We start from the raw sequence: 27,511 nt of genomic DNA, 5'->3' as shown, positions 1-27,511 counted from the left end.
CAGTATTAAAGCATTCTAAATTTAACTACATATTTGCTATTACCAGTAAGTTTCGTACTTTCACAGGTTTTCCCATTACTAATTAGTGTCTTTTTGTTTTAGCATGAAGAACTCCCTTTAACATTTCTTGTAAGGCTTGTCTAGTAGTGAAGAACTTTTTCAACTTTTGTTTGCCTAGGAAACTCTTTATCTCTCCTTTAATTCTGAAGGACAACTTTGTTGAGTAGAGTATTCTTCATTGGCAATTTTTTCTTTCAGTATTTTGTATATATCATCCCACTCCCTTCTGGCCTGCCAGATTTCTGCTGAAAAATCTGCTGATAGTCTTTTGGGGGTTCACTTCTATGTAACAAGTGTCTTTTATCTTCCTGCTTTCAAGAGTCTCTCTTTAACTTTTGACAGTTTAATTATAATGTGTCTCAGTGTGGGTTTCCAAGGAGAATCTGGAGACTTAGTTTCATTGTTGGAGTGAGGCAAAGGAAGAATGTCAGGGAAGTACCCACTGGCTCTTTTGGGCTCCTGGGAGGATCCCAGTCAGCACCTAGACACAGGCTGATTAGAAGCTGGACTTTCAGTAGCAGCTAGAAAGTATGCAGTCAAACACTTTCCAGGGAGAAATTGAGAAATGGGCATTTTTGCCTGTTCCCTCTATGCTGAGACAGTTGAATAGCCATGGGGAGTGCTCTTGTTCCCATTTGAAAACTGTTTTTTTGTTTGTTGTACTCATGTGGGACTCATGAATGCAAAACCTCATTGGCTACCAGAGCTAGGTGATTTGGGGACCTATCCCTCAGGTGATAGCTGTAAAATTTGGGGCACCATATGTGTAGCCCAAATTCTTAACTCCTCAGGGAGAAGCTGGGATTTGTGTTTTCTCTTGATTGTAAGGCACTGTGCTGAGAGTAGGATTTATAGCAAGATTGTGACTCAGCCTTTCCTACTCATTTCAGTGTAGGTATTTTCACAGTTACTCAATATGTAGAAGTCACTCAACTAGTTTCTGAATTTCTCTCAGAAGGCATTGATCTGTGTGTAGCTGTATATTTGGTGTGTTCTTGGGAAGAGGGAAAGTCAGGAGCCTCCTATGTTTTCATCTTGATTCCCTCAGGTTTCCTAGAAGCTCTCTTATTTGATTCAGAGAATATATGAAGCATATCTATAAATACTTTAGAGGACCTTTGTTTTGTGTGTGGGAGACTAAACTGTACTCTTAGATACCTTCACTATTTAGTGACATAAAACAGACATTTATTCCTCATAGTTTCTGAGAATTTAACAAAAGAGTTTAAAATCAAATGTTCGGTTTTGTTTTTGAAATATATTTTACTGCCAGTGCCCTAAATTTGATCTGTGCTCAGAAACTTTCTTAATTTTAACCTCATTTGACATCTGCAGAGGATGAAAAGTTTTTAAATCATCGTCTTGATTCTTTTATGTTTAAATTTCTTCCTTTAGTGTAACTCTCTCCTCTCACATTTTATTATAAGCAATAAGAAGAAATCAGATGTTGTCTTCAACATCCTAGCTGCAAGTTTCCCTAGCAAAGTCACCCAGTTCTTTAGGTGTATTTTCTACTTGCCACATAACTACTGATGACTATGTTGCTGAACTTTCTGCTACTATATGGCAAGAATCCCTCTTCCTCCACTTTCAAATAACAAGTTCCTTACTTCCTTTTAGGTCCTCACTGGTTGCCAACTTGAAGTTCATATTTCCAGCACAGTCTGTTCAAGACAACTTACTCTTTCTCTAATGTGCTTCTCAAAGTCCTTTTAGCCTCTACCCACTGCCTGGTTCTAAAGTTTCTCCCACATTTTAGGTTTTTGTTACCCCAGCACTCCACTTCCAGGTACTCTGTATTAGTTTTCAATTGCTGCATTAAGAATTACCCTCAATAGTTAGTGCCATGAAACAACCAAAATTTTTTTGTTATTATTTCTGTGAGTCAAGACTACAAGTGTGGCTTATCTGGTGATTCTGGCTCAGGTCTCTCCTGAAATTGCAGTAAAAATATTGGCCAGAGCTGTAGTCTTCAGAAAGTGTGATAGAGACAGGAGGATCACTTACAAGATTGCTCGCTCACATGGCTTTTGGCAAGAGTCTTCAGTTCCTTATCACATAGGACTCTCTATAGAGTGTCCTTAGGACACAGTCACTAGTTCTCCCTAAAGCAATGATACAAGAGAGAGAAAGTGAGGAAAGCAGTGGGTGCATTGTCTTTTATGAGTTAATCTTGGAAGTGATGTAAGGATCATTTCCATTAGATGCTATACAATACAGGCGAACCCACGTACAATGTGGAAGCCTATGTGAGGGTGTGAATACCATGAGGCGGGGATCATTGGAAGCCATCTTGGGGGCTGGTTATCACACTAGGTAATTTCATCTGTAATGTTTCCAAAACTGGTATACTGAATATCTATCCTCCTTAAAGACCTCTTCCCAGTCTTTAACGTCTCTGGTCAAAAGCTTTGGAATTAAACTTGATACATATGTTTCATACCCCATCTAAACCAACAGCAAACACGCTTGAAAATGTTACCTCTGAAATGTGTCCAGAATATAATACTTCTATCTCCAAAGCTCCTACCCTCCTCCAAACCTCCAATATTGCTCTCCTGAACTACAGCAATAGCTTTTTAACTGGTTTTTCTACTTCCATCCTTGCCAAGTCTGAGGCTTGGTGGCTACATAATAGTTGGATTCTTTTAGAATATATACCATATTTCCACTCTTCTTCTCAAAATCTTGCGATAGCTTTCTGATTCTCTCAAAGTTAAATCTGAATTCCTTAATGTGATTTTAAAACGTTACGTAAGGAACATCTGGGCACCTTGCTCTTCCTCCCCCATCACCCTCTACTTCATTCATTTCATTCCAAACACAACGGCCTCATTCCTAGTCCTCGAACGCTCTAAGCCTGCTCTCATCTCAAGGTCTTTACACTTACTCTTTCCTGTACCTAAAATCTTCATTTCCCAATCAACAGAATGACTCCCTTGTTTCCTTTATCATCTGCTCAAATGTCAACTTATAAGAGTAGCCTGTTGTGGCATCAGTATCCAAAATAGCACCCACCCTTTCTCCAGTTTCAAACTGTATTTCCAGCTTCATTTATCTTAATAACAACTAGTACCACCTTAATTTATTGAATACTATTTTAAGGATATAAGTTTAATGAGAACAGGTACTTTGACATTTTTTCTTCTCTACTTTGTTCATGTGTCCAGACTCTACAAAATAGTGGACACTCAGAATATTTCTTGACTTATTAAATGTTGAATATTAAGCTCTGAAATTCTGTCAAATTAGATTATAGAATAAATTTGAACTTTTTAATGTTTACTTATCTTCACTATTGTGGAGCATAGTTATAAAGTAATATATAAACATTTGATAATAATATGAAATTTATGTCAATGTCTTTAAAACTCTATTTGGCTTTCAGTGCTCTTGGAGAACACCTCAGGATACATGTATCTTTTAGGCAGGACAGCTCCAAGAATACAGAGCCCAAAATTAGCTCAGCTATGCGAAAGCAGATTTTTTTTTTTTTGGCCAAAATAATCACAGGGAGGTATAAAGAGGGATTAGAAGTATTATTCTTTCACAAATACCTCCACCTAAAACTATGAGGACAGAGAAACAGAGGTCTGTTCTAACAGTCCCTAGCTCTCATCCCCTCGCAGCCCGCATCTTGACATATTGGGCTTAACCAACAAGCCTCTGCTTGCCAGAGGGGCATCTTGTTCTTGCAGAGAACAGGAGTTTATCAAGACAGCCCAGCTCCTGCTCTCATCTTTACAAGGCATCTCCAGAAATAGCATCCTCTGTATTTTGTGGACCCTTCTGAGCTGCTGATATGCAGTTTGATTTGGACCTCAGAAGGTCCTGCCATGGCTTTGAATCAGTTTTTCCACTCCATGATCTCATAATACTCCAGGAGAGTGATTTATTAAGTATTACTCTGTTTTCCCTATTACGTTGTCAAAAATAGCTATTTAAGAGTTATGCAATGAAATAAAATCATATCAGGGATCTATTCCAATAATACTATGGCAGTAATACATAAATGCCCCAAACTTAATCCTTTCAAACTACCAGCCAACCAGTGAAATATCAAAATCAAAACATTCTATTACTTTACAATGTACATAAACATTCTGATGCTCAAATATCTAAATTGATGTCATAAGGAATAAAATCCTTAATTCACCTACACAATTGTTTGTAATATCATACTTCCAATGGCTACTAACCAAGTGTTCCTTCAATAAGCCAATTATATGAGACTTGTGGCTGCAATGGGAGAATTGCAATTGTATAGGGCTCCCTGTGACTGAATGTATATGTTTCATTATTAGAAAGACTATTGTGGCGGCACATATATTTCATGCCCCCAATCCAGCTTTTATCAGAAATAAGATGCCTTGTTCTACATTTAACTTATGTTTATTCTTTCTCAATTAGTTCTCAACATATATAATGCCAATATATGTGTGCGTGTATGTGTGTGTCTCACAATTTTCATATATAATTGTGATGGGAACCATGAGCACTTTGGGAATTGAATCATTATAACTTCTAGCTTTGTGACTTTGCTTTGTCCGGAGAAGTCTAGTCTTCTGCTGGTTCAGACAGCAACATGAAGTAGACATTCCCTTATAGGTAATGACAATGTTAGAGAATTAGGGACCAGCAAATAAACTTCTTCCTTAATCTTGAGTTTTTAGATCCTGAAAGTGTTTTAAACTCACTCAAAGAGGCAGGTCAAATTGCAAGAAGAATTCAAAAACAGAACATATTTATCATATTTAAAACCATTTATATGTAGCAAATGAAATTTCTATGGCTAAGCCCACCTCAAAATTTATGCTACCTGCTTGCACAATCTGCTTCTCGCATCTATTAAAAGACTATACAGAAAAATAGTGCATCAATTCAAAAAACAAGGATATTCCTATATTTATGGCTTCAATAAGACCAAGATATTAACTTCACTCAGAAGGAGATCAATTCTTCCAAAGAGGACTTTGTAATTTTTATGAATAATTTACTTGGGCAGATTTTAAAACCATTCATGACACAAGTTTGCCTTGTAATCTACCAGATGATATGTCTTAGGATTTTAAGAAAATATAACTTATTTTTATTAGTTAGAGATAGCAAAAAGTCACTCCATCTACTTACTTATGTGCAGACTAATGAATTTTATTCATTGAATAAGTAATCAATACTGCATATTCAATTCAATTCAGCCTTTCTGGTGAAAATTAAGTAGTGCTGTTCAAATTATTTAGTCCTTTTCCTCTCAAAAAGTCATTTTCTGTAATAGAAAAGCTGTTCATGATCGTGATTTTCACTGCTGCCTATGAGCTTATCATCATGAATGATGTGGTAAAAGATTTAGATTGAGCCATAACTCAGAGATAATGTTTTTCTTTTATTTTGCCATTGATAAATTCTATCTTGAGTTTTTTGCAGGGCAGAGGGGAGGTTAATGACCAGTGTGTTAGTACTACAAACATTTCATTGTTATGCCCCTCCATTTTTTTAATCTATGAAATTAGTCTACTAATAATCATTTATATCTTTCAGCAAAGTAATCAATACTAGTTAATGCAATGTTAAAATCGACATTAATCACTTTTTCAACGACAGCACCTTTCTATCCCATCTTAAAATTAAAATTGTAATGCATTTCCTATTTAGTAAACATATTAATATCTACTTCTGTATCTATGGAATATTTATTTTACTTTTCTTCCAAATCAACTGAGGAAACAACGTCTATAAAAAAAACAACGTCCCCAAAAGCCACATCTGCTAAAATTACAAGGTGTTAACAAAAAGCTTGGCTGGTCATGTAGATTAATTATCTGTAGAAGGTAAAGCGCACTGCATATCCAGGTGCCAATAGCTGCATTGCACTTGCTCACAGTGCACTTGTTATTCATCTGCATTTTCCTGTGCAATTTCAAATAACTTTCCAGCTCACATTACCTTCGTACATCAAAATTTACTGCAGGTGCAGCATATAGCTCATTGTAGAAGTTAGAAATAGAAAAAATATACTTAGAATTCTGGAGACAGGTCTTCTTTTCCTGACACTGTCAGAATAGCCTATTTTGTGCTTTTCACGCACTTCCCAGAGAGATTTTTCTCATGAAGTATAGAACTAATGGCTCAGGGAAGCCTAAGTCTTCATTTAAAGGCCCATAGATGCATTGAATCAAGATCATTACAATGACTGGCCTGATTTGGATAAAGTAGTCTTCATCCCCAGCATTTAGCAGAATCATTGTCTCAGAGAAGACACTACAAAAGATTGGTTAAATAAAATTTAGATAAGAATTATCCAAAACAGAAGAAGAAAAGCAGCATGCATATATTTCTGGGAGAAATGTTTTGGATTTAGAGAAAGTCTTCAAATGTTTAAAAATTAATAGACTAGAGGTTAGAATATGCATTTATAGATATAGAAGTTATAACTAGGATTAATGAAAGGATTATTATTTAATTCATAAATTAATTAAAGAGAGATAGATTTTAGAATAATAGTAACAAGGATTCTCTACTTCTTTTGCCATAAACCAGATTAGCTGTTGTAGTCCCTCATAATCAGAAGAGAAAAAATGTAAGTGGCAAGGTAGCCATCATTTATAAATCTTATAGACATAGTTCCTGAATCAGTGGAGGTTAGAAGAAGTTATTGATCTGGTCCAATTTATTTTCCAGACTCTATGATTTCACATTGTCCTTATGGCAAAATCGGTATTTCCTAATCTCTAAAGTAAGATGCCACCAAAGATCACTGTAACTAGAGTGAGGCACAGTGATGTGAAAGAGAAGAACTTAGATTCTGGAGCTTCACTCTCTGGATTCCAAAATGAGCCCTACCACTTACAACGTCTCATATTAGACAAATAATATAATATTGCTAGGTCTCGATTTCCCCACAAAAATTAGAACCTATTTTTGTGAGATGCAAATCAGATGATGTTCATAAAATATTTAGCACATACTAAATAGAAAACTGATAATAGTTAATAACTATTAACACTAAATTCTGAATAATATTTGCTACATGGCATCTTCAAATATAAAGCCTTGGAGTTATAATTTTCAATTGAACTCTATTAAATATTCTACTAAATTTATAATCTCTCTGCTTCTTTCATTGAAAAACTTTTTCAAAGACTGATTATAGTTTCTGTCTCTATTTCCTCACCTCTCCTTTAAATTTTTATTTGAGAATAACTTTATCCCCAAATTTTGACATGCTGAATTTTCATCTCTATTCAGTTCCACCTATTTTCTATAGTTCTTTGTGATTTATTCTTTGACCTGTGAATTATTTGGAAACATGTAGTTAAGTTTCCAAATATTTGGGTGGTTTCTAGATTTCTTGTTTTTATTGACTTCTATTTTCATTCCATTGTGGTCGAAAAACATGCTCTGCAGCATTTAATCCTGTATAAATTTACCAAAATTTGCTTAATGGCCCAATATATGGTCTACATTGTTAAAAATATCATGAACTCAGGCTGACCCAGGGTGTAGTGGTTAAGTTCACAGGTTCCACTTTGGTGGCCTGAGGTTTACCAGTTTGTATCCCAGGTGCAGACCTATGCCCCACTTATCAAGCCATGCTGTGGCAGGTGTCTCACATATAAAGTAGATGAAGATGGGCACGAATGTTAGCTCAGGGCCAATCTTCCTTAGCAAGAAGAGGAGGATTGGCAGCAGATGTTAGCTCAGGGCTAATCTTCCTCAAAAAAAAAAAAAAAAAATCTCATGAACCCTCAAAAAAAGAATGTGTATATTGTAGTCAATTGTAATGCTATACTAACTATTAATATATTCAGGATAACTGATAGTTGGTTCATATCTCTCATGATTATCTTTTTTTATCCAGTTGTCTTATCAATTGCTCATAGTAGGGTATTATATTCTCCAATTATGAATGTGAAATTGTAATTAGTTCATGTATACTAGACATTACATATTTATGTTTGTTATATTTCCTGATGAATTATACCTTTATCATTATAAAGGACACAATGCAGGAACAGCCAATAGGAAAAGATACATAGGGTAAAGCATGAGGGATGGGGCGTGGAGCTTCCATGCCTCTCTGGGCGTGTCATCCTCCCAGCATCTTGATGTTGTTCGCTAACCCTGAAGCTCTCTGAATGCCAGGATTTTTTGTGGAGGCTTTATTGTGCAGGCATGAGTGATTAAATCATTGGCCATTAGTGAGTAGCTCTGCTTCCAGCCCCTCTCCGATTCCCAGAGGTCGGGAAATGGGGCTGAAACTTCCAACCCTCTATCTACTTGGTTGGTTCTGCTGGCAACTCTTCCCCATCCTAAGGCTACCCAGATCCCCCAGCCACAAGGCATCTCATTAGCATACAAAAAGATGCATCACTTCAGAGATTCCAAGAGTTTTCAGAGGTGTGTGCCAGGAAATAGGGAAAGAGATCAAATACATATTTCTTATGTCACAAAAGGCCTTTTGAAGACTCAATTACTATGCCAGATAGGCGGCAATATCTTGCAAGATTGCGACAAGATTCTCCAGCAGGTTTTATATGGTCTAAGTCAGCGTCGAACAGGTGCTGTTTTTCCCATAGCCAGGATTCATAGGTTCAGGAATCAAAGGGTGGAAATGAGAGTAACACCACTTACTATTACTCCTAGTGACTTGCTAGCAAAGTTTTTGCTTCCTGTCCCTGCAACTTTATACTCTGCTTGTCTAGAGCCTTAATTCTAAAAGGAGGAATGCTTCCATCAGGAAACACAATAATGGTTTGTTGAACTGAAAGTTAAGACTGCCGTCGAGCCTCTATTGGGCTCCACATGTTTCTGAATTAATAGACAAAGAAGGGAGTTACTGTGCCGGCTGGGATTATTGATTTTTACTACCAAGGGGAAATTGGGCTACTTCTCCACAGTGGACATAAGGAAGAGTATGTCCAGAATACAGGAGATTCAAGCATTTGCCATGCTTTGTGATTAAAGTCAAAGGAAAACTGCAACAATCTAATCCAGGCTGGACTGCTAATGGCCCAGACCTGTCAGAAATGAAGATTTGGGTCACCTCACCAGGTAAAGAATCATAACTGGCTGAGGTGCTTACTTAAGGCAAAGGGAATATGGAATGGATATTGGGAAAAGGTAGTATGAATAACAGCTAAGACTATGTGGCCAGTTACAGAAACAAGGACTGTAATTGTCATGCGTATTTCCTCCTTAATTTGTTATTAATATGTTTTGTGTATGTATATGGAGATATATATACATATATATCTTTCAAATCTCTTTATCATGTAAACATAAAATGTATTGACTTTACTTCATGGTATTTAAGTTATGGGATATCAAGAAGAAGAGTAAACATCATTCAAGTATTCTGCTTCCTCTTCTGGGGAAGAGTTAGTACATTTTCATTTGTATGCAGGATAATTGTATCATGTCAGGTGGAAGTATGACTTTGTTATTCTCTTTACCGGCAGATTAATTATGGTTTAAGGAGATGCATATGGATGCCAAATTGACAAGGGATGTACTTGTAATAGTTAATTTTATGTGTCAACTTGGCTGGCCCACTGAGTGCCCGGATATTTGGTCAAACATTATTCTAGATGTTTCTGTGAGGGTTTTATCAGATGAGATTAACATTTTTAAAAAACATTAAAATATTTAACAAAGAGAGAGAAGAAGATTAACAAATAGGTGACATTCAGAAAGCAATTAAACTCTGCAGTAAGTTCTTCAAATATTTAAACAATGCAGCAACTGTTTTGGAAAGAATGGTCCCAACAAATGCAGCTTTTAGATCAATGTAATAAGTTTGAATTGTCTTGTTTTTTGGAGCCCTTAGTGAAATGCCTGGCAATAAGCAGTCTTCAAGAAACATTGTCCAATGTCATCTCTTTAAGAAAAAGAGAAAGCAATGCTTCAAATTCCCTTGGCAGTAGCTTTTAATATCTAAAGAAATTTGAATCATCCAAATGATTCCCTGAAAACTTCTTAACATTTAAATCAGCAGACTTTGAGTAAAGCAAGCTCCCTCCATAATGTGAGTGGGCCTCATCCAATCAGTTGAAGGTGTGAGTGGAACAAAAAGACCAACCTTCCTGGAGCAAGAGAAAATTCTCCAGCAGATTGCCTTCAGTTTTTCTTGGTTGGAGAATAAACTTCCTAGTAAGGGGACAATACATACATACACATGCATGTATGTAATATTGACACTGTCTAGATCTAGGATATTGTCTTGCATCTATACATGTCATATATATCTATATGGGAGTATACTAAATGTTATATTTTAGTATTATTTCTTATCAAAGCAACTAATTTGCCTTAAACATCTTAATACAACAAAATTTGTTTTTTCTTTCTGAGGTGAGCCATGTGGTGCATGCTTAGGAAACAAATGTAAATATCTTTGTTAACTGATCATTTACTAAAAATAATTTACAATCCATTCTCAATAAGGAAAATATTGGTGAAGTTAATTCTTTGGGCAAGTTTTATTGAAATCATACTACTCTTCCTTTTAACATAATCCTATATTTGTTTTATCTTCCCAGTTGCCTTTTATAAAATCCTATTGGAAATTGTAACCATTATTCAGTTTAAGACAATTATCTCCTAGTAGTAAAGTTTTTCATTTATGGTCTTTTCATGTGCACTGTTGCTAATTCCTTTCTAAAATATTTTTTGTAGACATAATCTTTTAAAATGTGTATAGCTAATCAGTAACATGTTAATAATGTAAGTAATTATAATAAAAGCTTATGCTAATCTCTTCTAATGTAGTAAAATAATCTATGGTTGGGAGTCAAGGTTATTTCAGGGTGGATTAATTCATTAGATGAGCCAACTGATATGCATTTGCAGTGACCTCTAAAACAGCAAGGTTTGCTCTGGAATCAAATTTTTAAGTGGATTTTAAATTAGTTGAAATGAATATCAAAGGAACTGCATATAGGATATCAATATAAATTAAATTAAAGGGGAATAAATATTTCAAGAAAAATTATAATTATGGAATATGGAATTTTCATCAGTCTCTTTTGCCTTACTTTGTAGGCAGCACTGAAGGCAATTTTTCTCAGCTATTAAGTTTCTTTGAGCAATACTGGGGAAGATACAGCAAAGCAGAAAAGCTTGCACAAGCATGACTCTATATGTTATATGGACTTGGAAAAACCATCTAAAATATTTGAATCTCAGTTTCTCTATATGTAATATAAAGAAAAAAATTATGCCTACCTGGAAGATTTTTCTAAGGATTCATGATAATTTGTATGCATATCTGCACCATGTCTGTAAACTTGGTTTATATTTAGCATGCAATTTCACACCATGAGGTATAATTCCACAAGGTTCCAAATCCTCAAAAGTGAGTTAAGTATAATTAGAAACCAGCAAACAACAAACGACTGCATATTCCTCCAAAACACATCTTAGTACTTTGCTTAGTTAACGAGAAAGGGGACAATGCAAAATTGACCACTTAAATTTATTTATATTTGAGTCCTTCACCTATCAGAGGAGTCATATGTTGTCTAAGATTCTAGAATATTGTGGAAATTCTTTTTTAGAAGTACCCTTTCCCCAAATTGGAATAGTAAGATTTGAAAGGAAGGTGCTATCAGTAACTTTTGTTTTTCTGACGCAATTAGGTAGCCAAACTTCAGTGAGAAAAACCAGGGCCACAAGCAAAGAGAAGGAAAAAGCAGAGATGGCTATAGAATTCCAGTAACGTCTGACATGTTGTATTTAGTCTTACCTGAGACCCAAGTATGTTGCTGGGATGAATTTATTTATTTATTTTTTTACCCTTCTTTGCATCCCATGAGTAATAAGGGACGTTTCCCCAAACTATGAATGCTGATAATCAAAAGTAGATTAGAGAAGGAGATGGATGATCAAGTATAATCACTCTGCAGAATGAATCCGAAACATGCTCACATACACACACCTGCACACACACATGAATGTTTATTTCTCTCTAATGAAAGTGCGGGCTTTTGGATACATAAAATGGACTTCTCATTTGGGGGTATGTACGGAAAAGCAGATGTTGGATTTTTCCCTGCTAAGTCCAAACTGTGCAATATTACAAGATATTAGTTAGTTCTGTAGCATTCTGTTTTTGTTTTTATTTTTGCTTCTCATTTATTTGCCATATTATAGTAGTTTATAAGGAAATCTCACGTACCCTGAAATTCAAACCACTCTAAGCTTGGGGACAATTTCTCTTCTCCATTACATCTACAGAACATAACAGAAGGCCTGACATACGGTAATATTGTAACATATAGTTACTGCATACATAGTTGAATGCATCCATATGTGGTAAGGAAATGTTCTCATGAGTCAGTGGGTCGGCAGTGCTTCAGAGGCTGTATGAGATCTAGAAGTAGATTATATAGTCTTTGATTGTCCTTCCTATTCCCAGAGTGTTTGAATAAATGCATTGGAATCTATGTCTTTCTAGGATAACCTCAATGGTAACAAATTTATGGTTGTCTCAGATCCTTCTTGATAAGTGGTTACATAGATGTTAGCAGTCATTCTTACTTGAAGACAGAAAGCCTCAAAAAAATCAAGCCTGTTGGTAATCTCTCCCTCTTTTTGACCAAGGAACCTGATATATAACACCAAGCTTGGGACTAGCATTTGGAGAATCCCCCAGGAAAGCACTAACCTCCATTTAAGAAAATGCGTAGGCACTTCAATAAGCCACGGTTCACCAGTGATTCATTCACACAGAGTGATGTTGTGTAAGTATTCCTCAGGGCACATGACATGTGGAACCAAAGCATGCTAACTTCATTTTCTTATCTTAAATTATAAAACTGTAACTATATTGCATATTTTTATATTACTGCAAGCACTGCACACCTGTCACAGAAATGTGCCAGATTCCCCAGCATATGAACATAGTTCGCTAATTAGGTAAAACATGCCATGTTAGTAAATATTAAATAGGAATTCATTCCCACTTAATTGTTTTATGCCAATTATCCTAATTAAGTGGAGAACATAATCCCAACTTTCACTTATCAGGTCATCATTCAATTGAGGTGCTCTGAAATTCCAGGCTGATTTCTATACCTCAGCCAGTTCCTGAAATGTCCCCTAATTCATGAGGTTCAAACTCACTCAACTCTTATTTTCAGACCCACATCTTTATTTTTCCTCATCTTAGTTCTTGTCGGATACACATGCCTTTATTTAATACCCCCATTAATCTAATGAGATAGGTTATCATAGCATTCCTTTTTTTTTACAATTTTATAAATCAATTAACTGAGATAATCTGCCTCTGGAAAAAAGATCTCAAGTCATAAGTCTGTTTTGGAATATGGTGGAATGTACTAAGTTTAGAAGTTCTGACCAAATTACTTTTGTCATGTATAAAAAATCATCTTAAGGTGACGTGCAAGATTTTTGGCCTTTCCTCTAAGGCCTCATGCCAAAAATATCTCAGTAGAGGGAGTCATGTTAATCATAAATATGTCTTATGAATGATTTTTGACTTCTCAATACGTAGTCTTTCTGTAAAATTTTATTCAGCTCTCAAAAAGATACACATAATAAGACAACATTAATATTTATCTTGTCAGAATACATGAGGCCTCTTTAGATGACTGGTCTTATTTGGACAGTTTCTTATCTTTTATGCACCCATTGGCCACCATCAAAATATTATGAAGTCCAAATGTCACAGTTGGCCTTGGATTTATTTAGAGTAAGAGTGAAAAAAAGTGATGCAGAGCTGAAGAATATATCATCACATGCAATGTCTGAAGGAGAAAGTATGAATTAAAAATATTCATCTGGCCAAATATGTCTCTAAGCTCAACAATTCTTGTTGGAAGTCAAGTCTGCAAGATTCAGGCTGTTTTGAATCACATTCTAGTATTTACTTCGCTGAGGTAGAGGAGGAATCTTTATTGTGTTAGATAAGGTACTTATTCTGTCCATCTCTTTATCTTCTGCCAGAAAATCTGAATGCCTATGATACCGACCCTGATATCAGTTTCCCTACATTAGACCCAGCATATATGGGGTTAAAACCAAAACACTCATTCCCTGCTTACTCTCTGGCTTCCTGGCTCCAGAATCCACTATCCTCCATGGAGACAGACACTGTCAAGGACAAGCACCTGGACTATCTCCTCCCCACAAAGAGATACAGACTGGTGGAAAGCTGCTGACCAGCAAGGTCACAGGCTCCCTCCTCTCTGCAAGTGTCTCAAAGCCAAAGACAGGCTGGTAGGAAAGTTCCGACCAGCAAGGCCATATGCTCCCCCTCCCCTACCTCAAACCCCAAATAAAAACTCTTTCTTTTAGCTCTTCGGGGAGTTTGGGATTTGACCGTTAGCTGCCCTCTCTCCTTGCTCAGCGCTGTGTAAAAAGAAAATTCCTACTTTCTTCCACCACACCTGGTGTCAGAGATTAGCTTGCTGCTCAACGAGTGAGCGAACTCACTTCAGGTTCGGTAACACCTATAGTCTACAGCGGAGTGTCAACACTAAGTTAACTTCCCTTTAGAAACAACCATTTAATTCAACTCCAGGCTGATGTCCATAACTCTCAGCAGCTAAGTCTAGAAAAATAATTTTTGAAGAAAATATAGCAGTGGAGAACTTGGAAAATTTTTCCTACCAAAAACAAATCAGAACAGTTATATCAGAAGCCCACTGACATTGGCCTGCTTTCTGAACAAGTGCCATGTTCCTCACGGACAAAATGCTGCCCTCACTACTCCCTATTATTAACTCTACAAGACCCACTGGTTACTGTTGGAATAGAGCAGAAGAGGAAATGTGCTTCTCTGAAGAGAGAAGAGGACTTTAAGGATGCTAAGGCAAGGGAGCCTCTGAGCTTCACTTATGTTAATAAAATAAGATTTGTTTAGAAATAAATAAAATATTTGTTTAGAAAAGTTCCAGTTGTTTTTGTCTACAATCAAATATAAATCTCAAAACATTTGTACCTAGATTCATATGTTTGCATACTATTAAGAATTTTTGTCATGTCCGAGAATCATTCATTCTATTACAATCTCTGTTTTTTAAATTAACTCACATTTATACTCATATATTATTTTCAAAAGGAAATTTCTATCATTACTATAAAGTTAAATGCAAAGTCATTCTCAAGCTAATAGAAGATGCAGAAGTTTCGGCTAATGGTTCCTTTGGCAGTGCATGCCCTCAAAAATTTAGCAGATTGTAGGACATTCTACCACTCAGTTCCATGTGCCCATAACCACACCTAAAAGAGACTTTTTTCATACATGTCACTTTTCTTTTCTTTTTTTTTTTTTTTTTAAAGAAACAGCTCTTGGCTTGATACTGGGAGCTGATAGAAATTAAATTTATACCTATGGGAGACATGACTATGAGACCTGAAGTGAGTAATATCTATTCCATTTCAAACCATAAATTCAGAAGTGCAAAGTAGAACTCCATTGTTAAGGAGAAGTGGGATATGCGACATCGGGTTTGAGTGGGTTTAGAAAACACAAGTTCTTTTCTGAGGAGATAGCCTCCACTAGGACAGGCTGTCTTTATGTTGCTGATTCTAGCTCTACCCATACTCGTTAATTCACACGGACTCTTTCCTCCAGATCCAATAACAAGAGAAGAAAGTACTGATTTCCTGCTGCTGCGTTCTTGCCCCAATCAGGGGTCACTCCCACAGGAAATCTCCCGGTGGGCAAAATTTTAAGAATACATCTCAGGTTTCAGGTAAAGATCTTAATACTTAGTGTATAATGGGTTATTTTAGAGTTTATCACAATCTCCAAGAACTTTGAAAAAACTAAGATTGGAAGATTGTAAAGAGCAGACTCCTAGTCCCTCGCAGGCAGCTGCACTCCAACAGCAGAAGACTTTGCAGGTTAGGGCCCCTGGTAACTGAGTACTGTTTTTGTGCCTCCGATTAAATTGTTATATTAAATTCCTTTTGTTGAATACCCACTTCATTTTTGTTTTCCTGATGAAATGCTCACAAACATATGTAGAAACAAAAGAAATTCCCATCCATAGATCTTTGTTTCTATCTTCTCAACTCTCTGAAGATGGAGAGCCCTCCTTCACACGGCATCTCAGACCAGGGTCCTGGTGGGGTGGATCTCCTGGTTCTGCCATCTTGTGACATCATCCAGCTGAGAAGCACAGAGAAAGCTCCACAGATGTTTCACCTATTAAGCTCAGAAGTGATACAGGTCTCTTCTCCTCACGTTCCAGTATTATTTACGTGGGGAATACACACCTGTACATAGGTATATAACAGATTTCAAACTGTTATCACAGGTATGCACAGCTCAAATGGTACACAACCTGTATCCTACCTGATCATACATAATAAACACACTAAAATTAACTTATAGCTTACAGAGGTGGAGCATGGGTCAGAAAATTAAAACAATCAATATAGTGAAAAATCAAAACTTTACGTGAACCTGAGTGTCTTGGAAGACTCAAAAAGTAGAATTTTTATTTTGAGAGGAAAATGACAGAGACATTACTATATCTTCATCCTATCTATGGAGCAAATAAGTAAAAATAATCTGTAAGAAGGCAAGATTCCCTCTGATGGACTTTCAGGTAAGATGTTTAAGCTATATGTGTCATACATTGTACAGGTCCTATCTATTCAGCAGGGCTCTGATAAGCATAACATGAAATAATGTGTTTTAAAAAACAGATATTTCACTTTAAGAATCTTAAGAATATCAATGAATATTTCTGGATCTCACATAGAGTCCATAACCATAATACCTTAAAATACTAAGTTTAAAATTATATTGATTCCGTATACACTGTCCTCCGCTGTCCCTCTCATGCATCTTACCACCTTTGCTCCCCTCGCCCCCATGTCCTACATTCATGCTCACTTGGCCTCCTTAGGCTGTTTTATGTTATACTTATTGTTTAGGCCCTGATATACGCAAGGTATATTTATTTCTTTTGGAATTTTACAGGATAATGTATTCCCAAGTCTCCATGTTGATAAAGGATTCTGCCTTTGTACAGACCCAGCTGAGTACATTCCTACTTGGCCTTTTCAGAAATCAGAGCCCCTCTCCCATTACCAACCCATCCTCATCCCCCGTCTCTCTCCCTCCTCACCTGCATAACTTCAGAGAGGATTTTTTTTTTTAAAGTGGCATCTGTGTCTGACTCCTCTGCTGATCAAGAATGACCATTTTTCTGGGTCATTGTATAAAAGGGAGTTAAATGTGTGTAACAGAAAGCTTTATATTGTGACTAGGTAGGTTGTAAATCTCCTTTTGGAAACTGAAAACTATTCTGTTTTGAGACAAAAGCAAGCAAAAAAATTTACCTTTTTTTTTTTTTTAACCAGGGTAGAAAAATAATCCTTACTAACAAGGAAACTAAAGTGTTTTTACACTTGTATTGCTATCTCCAAATGAAAGCAAAGATTTCAAGTTCATTGTTGACAGATGAAGGGAAAATATTGCCTTCAAAAAAATAAAGTAAGATTGGAAGTTTATTTAACTGGTGAATTCAAGCAACTGAAATTGGTAGTCATAATTATTGACAAATCTAATTATAATAAACATCAAAGTCTTGGCTGCAAGGCTTTTGTTACAGTGGATTTTTTTCCATGCATTTAATATTCTTGAAATCAGGAGAACATCTACTTCAGTTTATAAATTATTTTGTCAAATAGTCAATTGTATAATAATAGAATGAAATTATGACCTGTAGTACAGAATAAACTATGTTCGTGCCCATAAAACTCAGTCTAATTCAGAATTCCATTACATCTACAGCTTCAGTAAATTTAAAGAAAATAATATTGAAAACAGTTCATTAAAGAGTATATTAAAATTTGTTGAATTCTGATAAGATACTTATTATATAATTAGGTAATTTTTTTCAGTTATTTTGAAAATATGTTTTACTGATTCTGAATAATTTAAACTCTAAGAGTAACAGAGGCCACTGAAACTTTAAAGAAATGATGATGCTGCTTAGATAAGAAGCTAGCTCTTCAGGGTAGGCAAGCCATTCATCAGCAAACAGAAAGGGCAGATGTTAATTAAACCTTTAGTTTAGAAAAAGAAAATAAAAATTATTTTCAGTGTTAATTTAGCTGCCCAGGTTATCTCTTTTGGGATCGGTACTAAATCCTCAGTTAGCTACTCAAAGGAGTCAGAATTATAGTGTCAAGGACATTATTTACTCATTTATTAAAGTGGAGCTTAAATAAAATACCCTCCTGCTGTAGGATTCTAATTTGTAGCTTGTAATCAAAGAATCTTACCAAGAGAAAAGCAACTTCCCCCTGATTCAACTCTTTCCTATTTGCAAAGCAAAAGGTTATGATGAAGGAAAAATGAAACAGGAACCTTGTTTCTACTGTCCACATTTACTAGAATAATATCAGAAAATAAGAGCTTTGATAAAGATCTTCCCTTAAAAAATAAAATAGGATTGATGATGTTTCTGTATAGAGTGGAATAAACAGATTGGGACAGAACCCACAAATTTGATTAGAAGCTCTGATTTCAGGCTCTTTGTCCTCTTCATATTAAAACCAATGAAAACTCGTGGGATCATATAATTAAGACTGTCTAGCCCAGCCACCATCCTTGACAAGTATGAGGTGCTTCCTAGTTCTTGTCAGACAAGGGGAAATTCTGCCCCTACCCATCTTGAGTTCTTATAACTGGACTAATAATAAAATTGACACAAGACCAGATTGACAAGAGAGAAAACAATTTAATACATATGTACAGGAGATTATAAAAATAATGCTCAGAGAGTGAACAAAGCAGGCAGTTTGTATATCTTTTTACACAAAGGAACAACAAAGTTATGAGGATTTGACAGGACAAAGAAACTTAGGTTTGGGGTACATAATTAGTGAGGAATTTGAGCAGAATTTAGGCTTGAGGTAATAAATTATTAAAAGTAATAAGGTCTGTCTATACTGGTTTCTCAGCCCTGAATTCCTTCGCTCTGGTAATAAGGATGTCTCTACCTCCTGGTGCGGGGAGGGTCCCTTTCACATTGGAGATTTATGTCCTGCTTTCAGGGGGAAGGAGAGAGGAAGATGAAAACCTTAAGCCAAAACAAGTAATTTTAATTCAAAGTAATCAATATGCCATTGTGGGATATTTTGGGGCAGTCTTCCCTGTGCCCCAACATTCTCTTACAATAGATTTTATCACTGTGGTTCTTGAGTCAGCTCCCATACCTGCAACAAAGAGCATAGTCTATACATAGATCTACTGTTAGCAAGTTCTGCCCAAAGTTTTTTTTTTTTTTTTTAATATTCATCTACTTATATTTACCAACTTTTGGTCTAAATTCTGCTCCTAAAGACAGAATGAAATTCATCTTATAACTTGACACCAATTATTATATCTTATAATATGAAACTGAGAGCAGCAATTTCAGAAACACATCAAGTATCAAATGAAATATTTGAAAGAAATGTTCAGTGACCTATCATTTGAGTCCTACATTTATGAGATTACATAGACCATGGGCTAACCCAGCTGATTTTTGGATTTTACTAACATTCAATAATATAATGAAAATACAGAGCAATATTTCTATAAAGAGAAAGTAAAATATCTTATAAAATATGCAAGATTTCATGAAATTAATGGAAGTGATATTGGATAACTGCAAGGTCAGTTGCAATGAAGTGGTGGCATTTAGCAGCCTGGTGATATGATTGATACTTCAAAGGAAAATGACTTGAATATCAAGAGTGAATGAAGCTGGGGGAAAATGAGTTAAGATCTGGGAAAGTTTGCTAAAATAGAAACATATGATCATGCTGTAAAATTCAAACAGAAATTTAAATTATGTTTAAATTATATTGTGATTGGTAGGAAAAATTATGTAAAATATTCAACATGATTCATTCTGGTATTATTGTAAAGATTTTACTTAATTCAAGTTATACCAAGCATTTTGTTCATTATTTTATTTTCTTTAAGTTTTAGGGTTTTTTTCTTGATAAATCCTGGAACAAGCTACTTCTAAAATTAAGCATTATAAGAACACTCGACTATAATTATCATTTTTGTATAAACACAAAACGTATTAATTTTACACAGATATATGTATGGAACATTTTTAATAGCTGGATATTATTTTTTCAGATAAAATTTCATATTAAATCCAAACATAACATTTAAAATAAACTTTTTTGTTTAAAACCATGTGGCGAATCTGCGTCTCATGATCTTAAGCCCTGGGAGCTCACGCGCACAATTTGAAAATAAATTAACAGTATTCAATTACACAGACATAGCGTAATTTATTTAACAACGCTTTTATTCCTGAGTATTATCTTTTAAATATTAACACCATTTTTAAGGATGCAGTGAACACCTTTTCCCATTCAATAATTGCACATTTTTCCCAATATAGTCTATGCATAAATTCTAAAAATAGAAAACAATGACTCTGATAATATAAGCGGGTTTTTCAGGGCTGTTGATATATGTTACTGAATTACTTTTAGTATAATTTTCTTTAAAGTAAGCCTAACAACTTGTGCTTTATTGAACCGTGGCTGTTTTACTGCTTCCCACGCTGGATGAGGGTGTCCATTATTCTCACCCCTAACGACAATTCTTTAATTGCAAAATTCCTCTGTCTGGAGGGGAGGATATTATCCTTTGTTATTTTTATTTCCTTTTCTTCTATTCTCCTTAAAGTTGTTTTCTCACATAGCGGAGATATATATATATATATATATATATTAGAATGAAAGCTTGATAACGGCAAGGAATTGGTTTATCTTACTCACTGTTTTATCCCCCCAAAATACAGAAACGCTTCGCTCTGTACATAGTTGGTGATTAAGAAATGTTGAAATAATAAAGGAAGAAAACAAAAGTTTGAATGAGTAATGAAGCTATTTGCTTAAAAATGTTAACATGCTCATTAAGGAATCAAAACAATAATGCAAAAATGGACTTGGTGTGATTAGCAATATTCTTGTGATTAGAAATATTTCTAATCAAATGAGCTAATCATCGATACATGTGACTTGTTAAATTATAGCTATAAAAATATAGGACAAGACTGTTAATCCAAAGGCACAAAATGCAGCATAAGCATTTATACTTCAAATAGTATTAAAATATTCCAATTAGTATTCAAATAGAGAAAAGAAACTAGGACAGGATTGTTGCCTATACCCAAAAAAGCCCCTTGTATGCTTTAAGAGGATAATCAATGTGACTTAATCATAAACAGTGTTTAGTAACATAGTTTTATTGCTATCTGAACAAAAACTATTTGGTTAAAAATTATAAAATTAGGATTCCAGACCACAAAACATACCTGCAAGATAACATATTGGACTATGAGTGCCAGAATTATGCTCTGCCCACCAAAGTGACTTATGGTATAAACAGTAGGGTTCTAGAACCACTAACAAAAATCCATCCTTGTCCATAGAAAGTATGCTTCAAAATTTAATGGATCAACTGACAAAATAAGTGATTTAGATACAAATACTGTTAAATTTATTATTCTTTTTGTGTAAATGTCTTTTAAGATAAGCCAGTTGATCTCTTACAGTTTTAAAACTCCACAAGCTAAAAAATTTATGCTATTATTACTATCTTGATTCTTGAACACAACAAATTCTTAAACATAAGTATCCAGAAAAAATTCTTGAACTTTGTTCAGCTATAAATGTCACATAGTATGCTACTGTTAAGCACCAGATAACAATGTTACTAAAGCTATAATTACAGTATGGCAATTTTTACCTTTAACATAATTTTAGAAGATAAAACTCTTCTAAAGATAGAGGAGTTAAGACAAAAAATAAGATTTTTTAAAGATAAAAATAAGAAATTTGTATAACAACTTTTAAAAAATTTTTTATAATAATGCAAATCCATGGATTAGTATTTCTCTGAAGAATTGCTCTAGAATGGATAACAGTTTTAAATACTTTACATGTTGTTTGCCATGGGCTTATCTTATTATATTTTTATATATGTAATAAGGAATCAAATATACTCGGTTTGAACTTAAAAAGAAAAGAAAAATGCCAAAGACAATGATGAAGGGCTCTTTTGTAGTCAGAGCACTCCATCGAGAGCCTTGGCATCTCTGAGCAGTTCCAACTCTGGCACTAGAGGGCGTTATGTGCTTGGGTATTTTACTTATTTCTCTTACACTCCCTGGACCTAAATATTCTCTTCTTTCAATCTTTACCTCATGCATTGAATGAGAATTGACGGTTCCTTTCTTTGTGTCACCCCTAAAGACTTTATGTGCCTTTTATTTTACTTATTACACTGCCGTGCATGCATTTGCTTATGTCTCCTATGTTAGATTTCTACATATTTGAAGTTTCATTTGTCATAGTGTTCGCAGTCCGTGGCACAGTATCTGGCTCACAGTAGAAGCCTTTTAATGATGCTGATTTGACGTAAATTTTAAGGACTAACTGAACACTTCAGCTTTTCATATACTAAGAAATTGTATAACTGAATTAAAACACCAGAAATATCATGAAATATAATACTCACCAAAATTCCTATATATCTTCTTTTTCACTACTCTTACGCCAATTAACAGTCACAAGAATATTAGCAAATTTGTAGATGCTGGCTCTGAAACAAAACAATCCTCAGAGACGTACTCTGATATCAATACTGTTGGCACTGCCCTTGACATTTTGGTCTTTTTCATTAGTTAGCATATCTTACCAATCTCAAGTTAAATATCTCTTATCAACAATGGTAGTATCTTATATTGATCCTGAAGTATTTTGAAATATATCATTAATAAAAACCAATAGTTCACTTCCTCGTGAGATGTCAATACCAATCAGCTATATCACGGGAAATGTCTGGTTTCACATGGCATCTGAGAACAGTTCCTAATATGCAGCCTCCCCCAACGTCTCCCTATGATTCCCAGGAAGACAAAAAAGAGAGCTTAAAGTTTAAACATTTAGAGCTAAGAGATGCATAATTACTTGGAAGACTCCACTAATAAAATGAACAAAGCTGATTTACAGAAAAAAAAGTGTACCATGTATAATTTGCTTTACATAAAAAGTAGCCTAGTTTATCTAGAAGTAAGTAGGGAAAAGACAGTGCCACCTGGGGGGTACTGTTTCTTTTTATAGCATACCATAAATATCTAGGCCAGAGAGTCCAGAAAATGACAGAGCAGGAAAGCTTGTGAGGTTCCCAAAGCTAGTGGATAACACAGTATTGCAGACCAAGGTAAGTGATCTAGGCAAGGTCAGAGGCAGGACTAGACCTAGCAGCTCTGAATGCTACTGATGACCACGTGAGCAGGAAACAACTTATTTCAAGTGTCAGAAAACAAGCCTGACTTCAGGAGTAGATCCTATCTGGGAACAACAGAACTGCGCTCATTGACTATCCACCAGGACAATGAGGGTAAGAAGATGGGAAGTGTATTGGAGTCACCAGAGTAGCTTTTCAAAATACACACGCTTGCACATCATTCAGTTCTCTGATTTTAGGATACAATTCCCAAATTTTTATTGTGAATAAGAATCATTGAGAAGAACCTATGTAAAATGCAGAATCCCAGAATCCATAACCAGAAGTTTTTTTTCAGTAAGTCTGGGATGGGTTTCAGAGTTTTAATCATGTGAATTAAAATATTTATTGAGCATTTACTGTGTTCCAGGCACAGGTCTAAGCCTTCTCTGCATTCATGGAGCCTCCATTCTAGTGGGAAGTAAGGAAGAAATCTAAACAGTAAACAAAACAAATTACATACTCTTCCAAGTGGATAAGGGCTATGAAGAAAATAACAGTATGACACAGTAAAATGAGGCTGGAAAAGTCAGAGAGGTAAAAGTTACAATAAAAAAATAGAGGTGGGGGGCCAGCCTGATGGCGTAGTGATTAAGTTCACACATTCTGCTTTGACAGCCCAGGGTTTGTGGGTTCAGATCCTGGGTGCCCACCTACATACAGCTTGTCAAGCCATGTTGTGGCAGTGTCCCACATACAAAATAGAGGAAGATTGGTACAGATGCTAGCTCAGGGACAATCTTCCTCACCAAACAAAGAAAAACAAAATTACAGTGGTTATGGTAGATCTCATTGAGAAGTAGCATTTGAGGAATTTGGACAACATATTCAAGTTATGCAAATGTAAGTGGTCATGGAAGACAGTCTCTGTAGAGTTTAGTATAAAGGATAGAGTAAAAGCTCCTAACAAAAAGGTTTTATACAGAGATTCAGAAGAAATTTAAGGTTTTCAAATCCATAGTAAAATGTAATGTGTAAAAATATACATTTATGAAATTGAAAATATAAATAAGAAGAGATTCAGAAAAGATAATTAGAGAAAAGATAAATCAATATAAATAAACAGTAGGAGAAAAATAAAATTTTATTAACAAATCTAAAATAAAATATCCAGAAAGCAGAAATGAAGAGTCAAGTAGAAAATAAACTTGAGATACTTTTAAAGACATTGATGAAAAGGATAGTGAAATGAAAGTATGAGAAAATACATATTACATATTATTTATATCTAATGGAATAGTATGTAGCTTTTAAGAAGAAATTTTAAAATAATATTTTGAAACAAACCAATATGAGTATGTTAAAAAAAATCTCAAAAACAATGAACATAAGTGAGGTGAGAAAACTCAATATTAATTGCCTCATATTTATTTTTATGATTGGTTAAAATTAGCTAAAGCATCTAGAGCAAAATACTAATAAAGCAAACATAAGGAACCATAAGATACTTGGAAAATCCAAGAAAATAAAATGAAAAACATTGCAGCTAATATAAAGTATATATTTGTTAATTAAAAAATAAAATTACAGTTTCCTTAAGTTCCAACAATAAACACTTAAAGTTATAATGACAATCTTGTTAACAGTCACAACAAAATATAGCAGCTAGGAATAAACTGATCAAAAAATTTCATTCTTTAGATATCTACACATAATATACACAAACATACAAATATTGATAAATATATAGATACGTGGACAGATTAGATAGAGTTCTTTTTTACTATTTATGCTTTTCCATAAAGTAAATATATATGTGTGCTTTGTTATAGATGTATATAAGCATTAATTTTCTATATTTATAGCATACTCATCTATGAATTAATAAACCATTTTTTTTAAGCATGGAGTTTAAAATAAGTGGTATATCCTCCCCCTACATGAAAAAAAGGAAACTGACCATGAACGTGAAGGATAGATCAACACCAGAAATAAACCACAAATTGTCCTTAAACCAGGGTTACAATATGATAGGTTGTACTACCAGAATTCTCTGGAAGAAAGCTAAGTGAGCAAACTCTAACTTGAACATTCTGAGATATGAAGACTTCTAAATGGGAAGATCTTATTACTTCCTACATTATTGTGTATGGAATATTAGTAGGATCCTGGCAGAAAACAAATGGCTGAAAATAAATGGCAAATACAAAGGGGTAATTGGGAATAATTTAATAAAGGCACTAGTTACAAAGGTGTAAGGAAGTTTAAGGAAAGCAACAAGGGAGGGTGATAATCCAAAAACCAGCGGGAAAGCTTTGTGGGACGGGCTTGTAATCCAAGACTTCTATTGATAGTCAAACTATCAGTCATCTACAAAGGCGGTATAAAATATTCAGTGACAAAAGGTTTAAAAATATCACTACTTAAAAACATCACTCATCTGTATTTCACAAAATTAAACATTTATTAAAAACAATATTCAAGAATGTGGAATTCATGACACTAAAATATGGATAATTTCACGCCAAATGTAAGAAATTCAAATTAAATTCAAATTAAAAGAAGAATTAAATACCACTATTTATTTAGCGAGAATATTTTTTAAAAGTTTTAAAAATATTGGCCATGGTACTGTTTGAGAAACTCTTACTGCAAAAATATAGTGATATTTTTATGCAAAGTTTTAAAAGTGTTTCTTATTTGTATTATAATTTGCTTGGATATCTTACTTTTCAGTATATTGTGCAATGGTATTCGTCCCCCTTAGTATAATTATTTGTGTCACTTTCATTAACTATTTTTTTTTCTGCTTTGGCTCCCCAACCCACCCCTGTACATAGTTGTATATCTTAGTTGCAGCTCTTTCTAGGTGTGGGATGTGGGACACCGCCTCAATGTGGCCTGACGATCGGTGCCATGTCCCTGCCCAGGATCCGAACCCTCGGCCGCTGCAGCAGAGCGCACAAACTTAACCACTCGGCCACGAAGCCAGCCCCTCATTAACTATTTTAATCATTCCCAGGACCATGTAATTTTATTTATTATGTTCTTGGATTTCTGGGGATTCTATTCTATTTCAAAAGTCTCAATGTTACTGAGATTCATGTGTATAGAAAAATAACGACTGCATATATAGCAAAATTTTGCAAGGACTAATGTCAGTGGAACTGTGTATTTAAATATTTTTCTCTATGGTATTTGCATATTTTAAGATTTTCTCAGTGTGTGCATTTTTATTCTATACTTTAAAAAATGTTTACCTATTTTATTGGTTTTACAATTTTACTAATTATACCTACTGGTATATGTAAAACAGAGCATCTACAAGAGAAAATCTATTTAATAAATGTTCAGATGTTTCATTCTACTTTTTTAATTCCTTCTATCCTTACTAGTCTGAGAACAAGATTTAAGCTGAAACTTGTAAACTCTTCTACTTTGGTGTTGTTTCATTATGTTAGATTGTGCTATATTTTTAACAACTCATCCAAGGTCAATTAGTGAAAAAAAGTAAATGCAAGATTATAGTCAAGTATTGATAACAAGACTCCTTCACTCCTTTTAGGTAATAGACATGAATCGGCCAAACTTTCCACATGAAAAATGACTCTTCATCTTACGAATCTCAGTGGCAAGCTCTCTCCCTTTTCACATTAGAGTAACAGGATCACCTCAAATGCCAGTTTTGTGTGCCACATGCATTAGTTTACTCTTATTTGTGCTTTCCTTATGTTTGGAAAATATTCATTTGTTCAACTCATACTACTTTGATGAACTAAATTCTGTGATTACACCATTAGAATACAACTGGAAAATCTCATCTCTAAACTGATAATGATGTTACTAATTGATTTTTATGATACACTGTAGCATCAGAAATCTTAAGGTGTATAACAACAACAAAAACCAACTCAGTAACATAAAAAATGATAAAAATATTAACAAATTTAGTTCTGCAGAATTAGAGTCCAGCTTCAAATGCTAAAAAGTAAATTTGTTTAATTTTTAATTTTCATTTTGCCCCCAAATATGATTCCTGTTTCTTTAGACATTAGTAAAACACATTACCATCTGAAAACTGTGAACATCAGAACGTTGATAAAATGAGGTGCTGGTCCGTGGACAGTTCTAACTGGACAGGGCTCTATTTTTTAACATTTGCCGTGATGATTGGCATTAATAGCTTTCTTGGCTGGCAGCAGTGTCAGACAAAGGACAAAT

Source organism: Equus asinus, chromosome 3 (genome assembly GCF_041296235.1).
Source record: "Equus asinus isolate D_3611 breed Donkey chromosome 3, EquAss-T2T_v2, whole genome shotgun sequence".
NCBI classification, from domain to species: domain Eukaryota; kingdom Metazoa; phylum Chordata; class Mammalia; order Perissodactyla; family Equidae; genus Equus; species Equus asinus.
Note: the sequence above shows the minus strand (reverse complement) of the source record.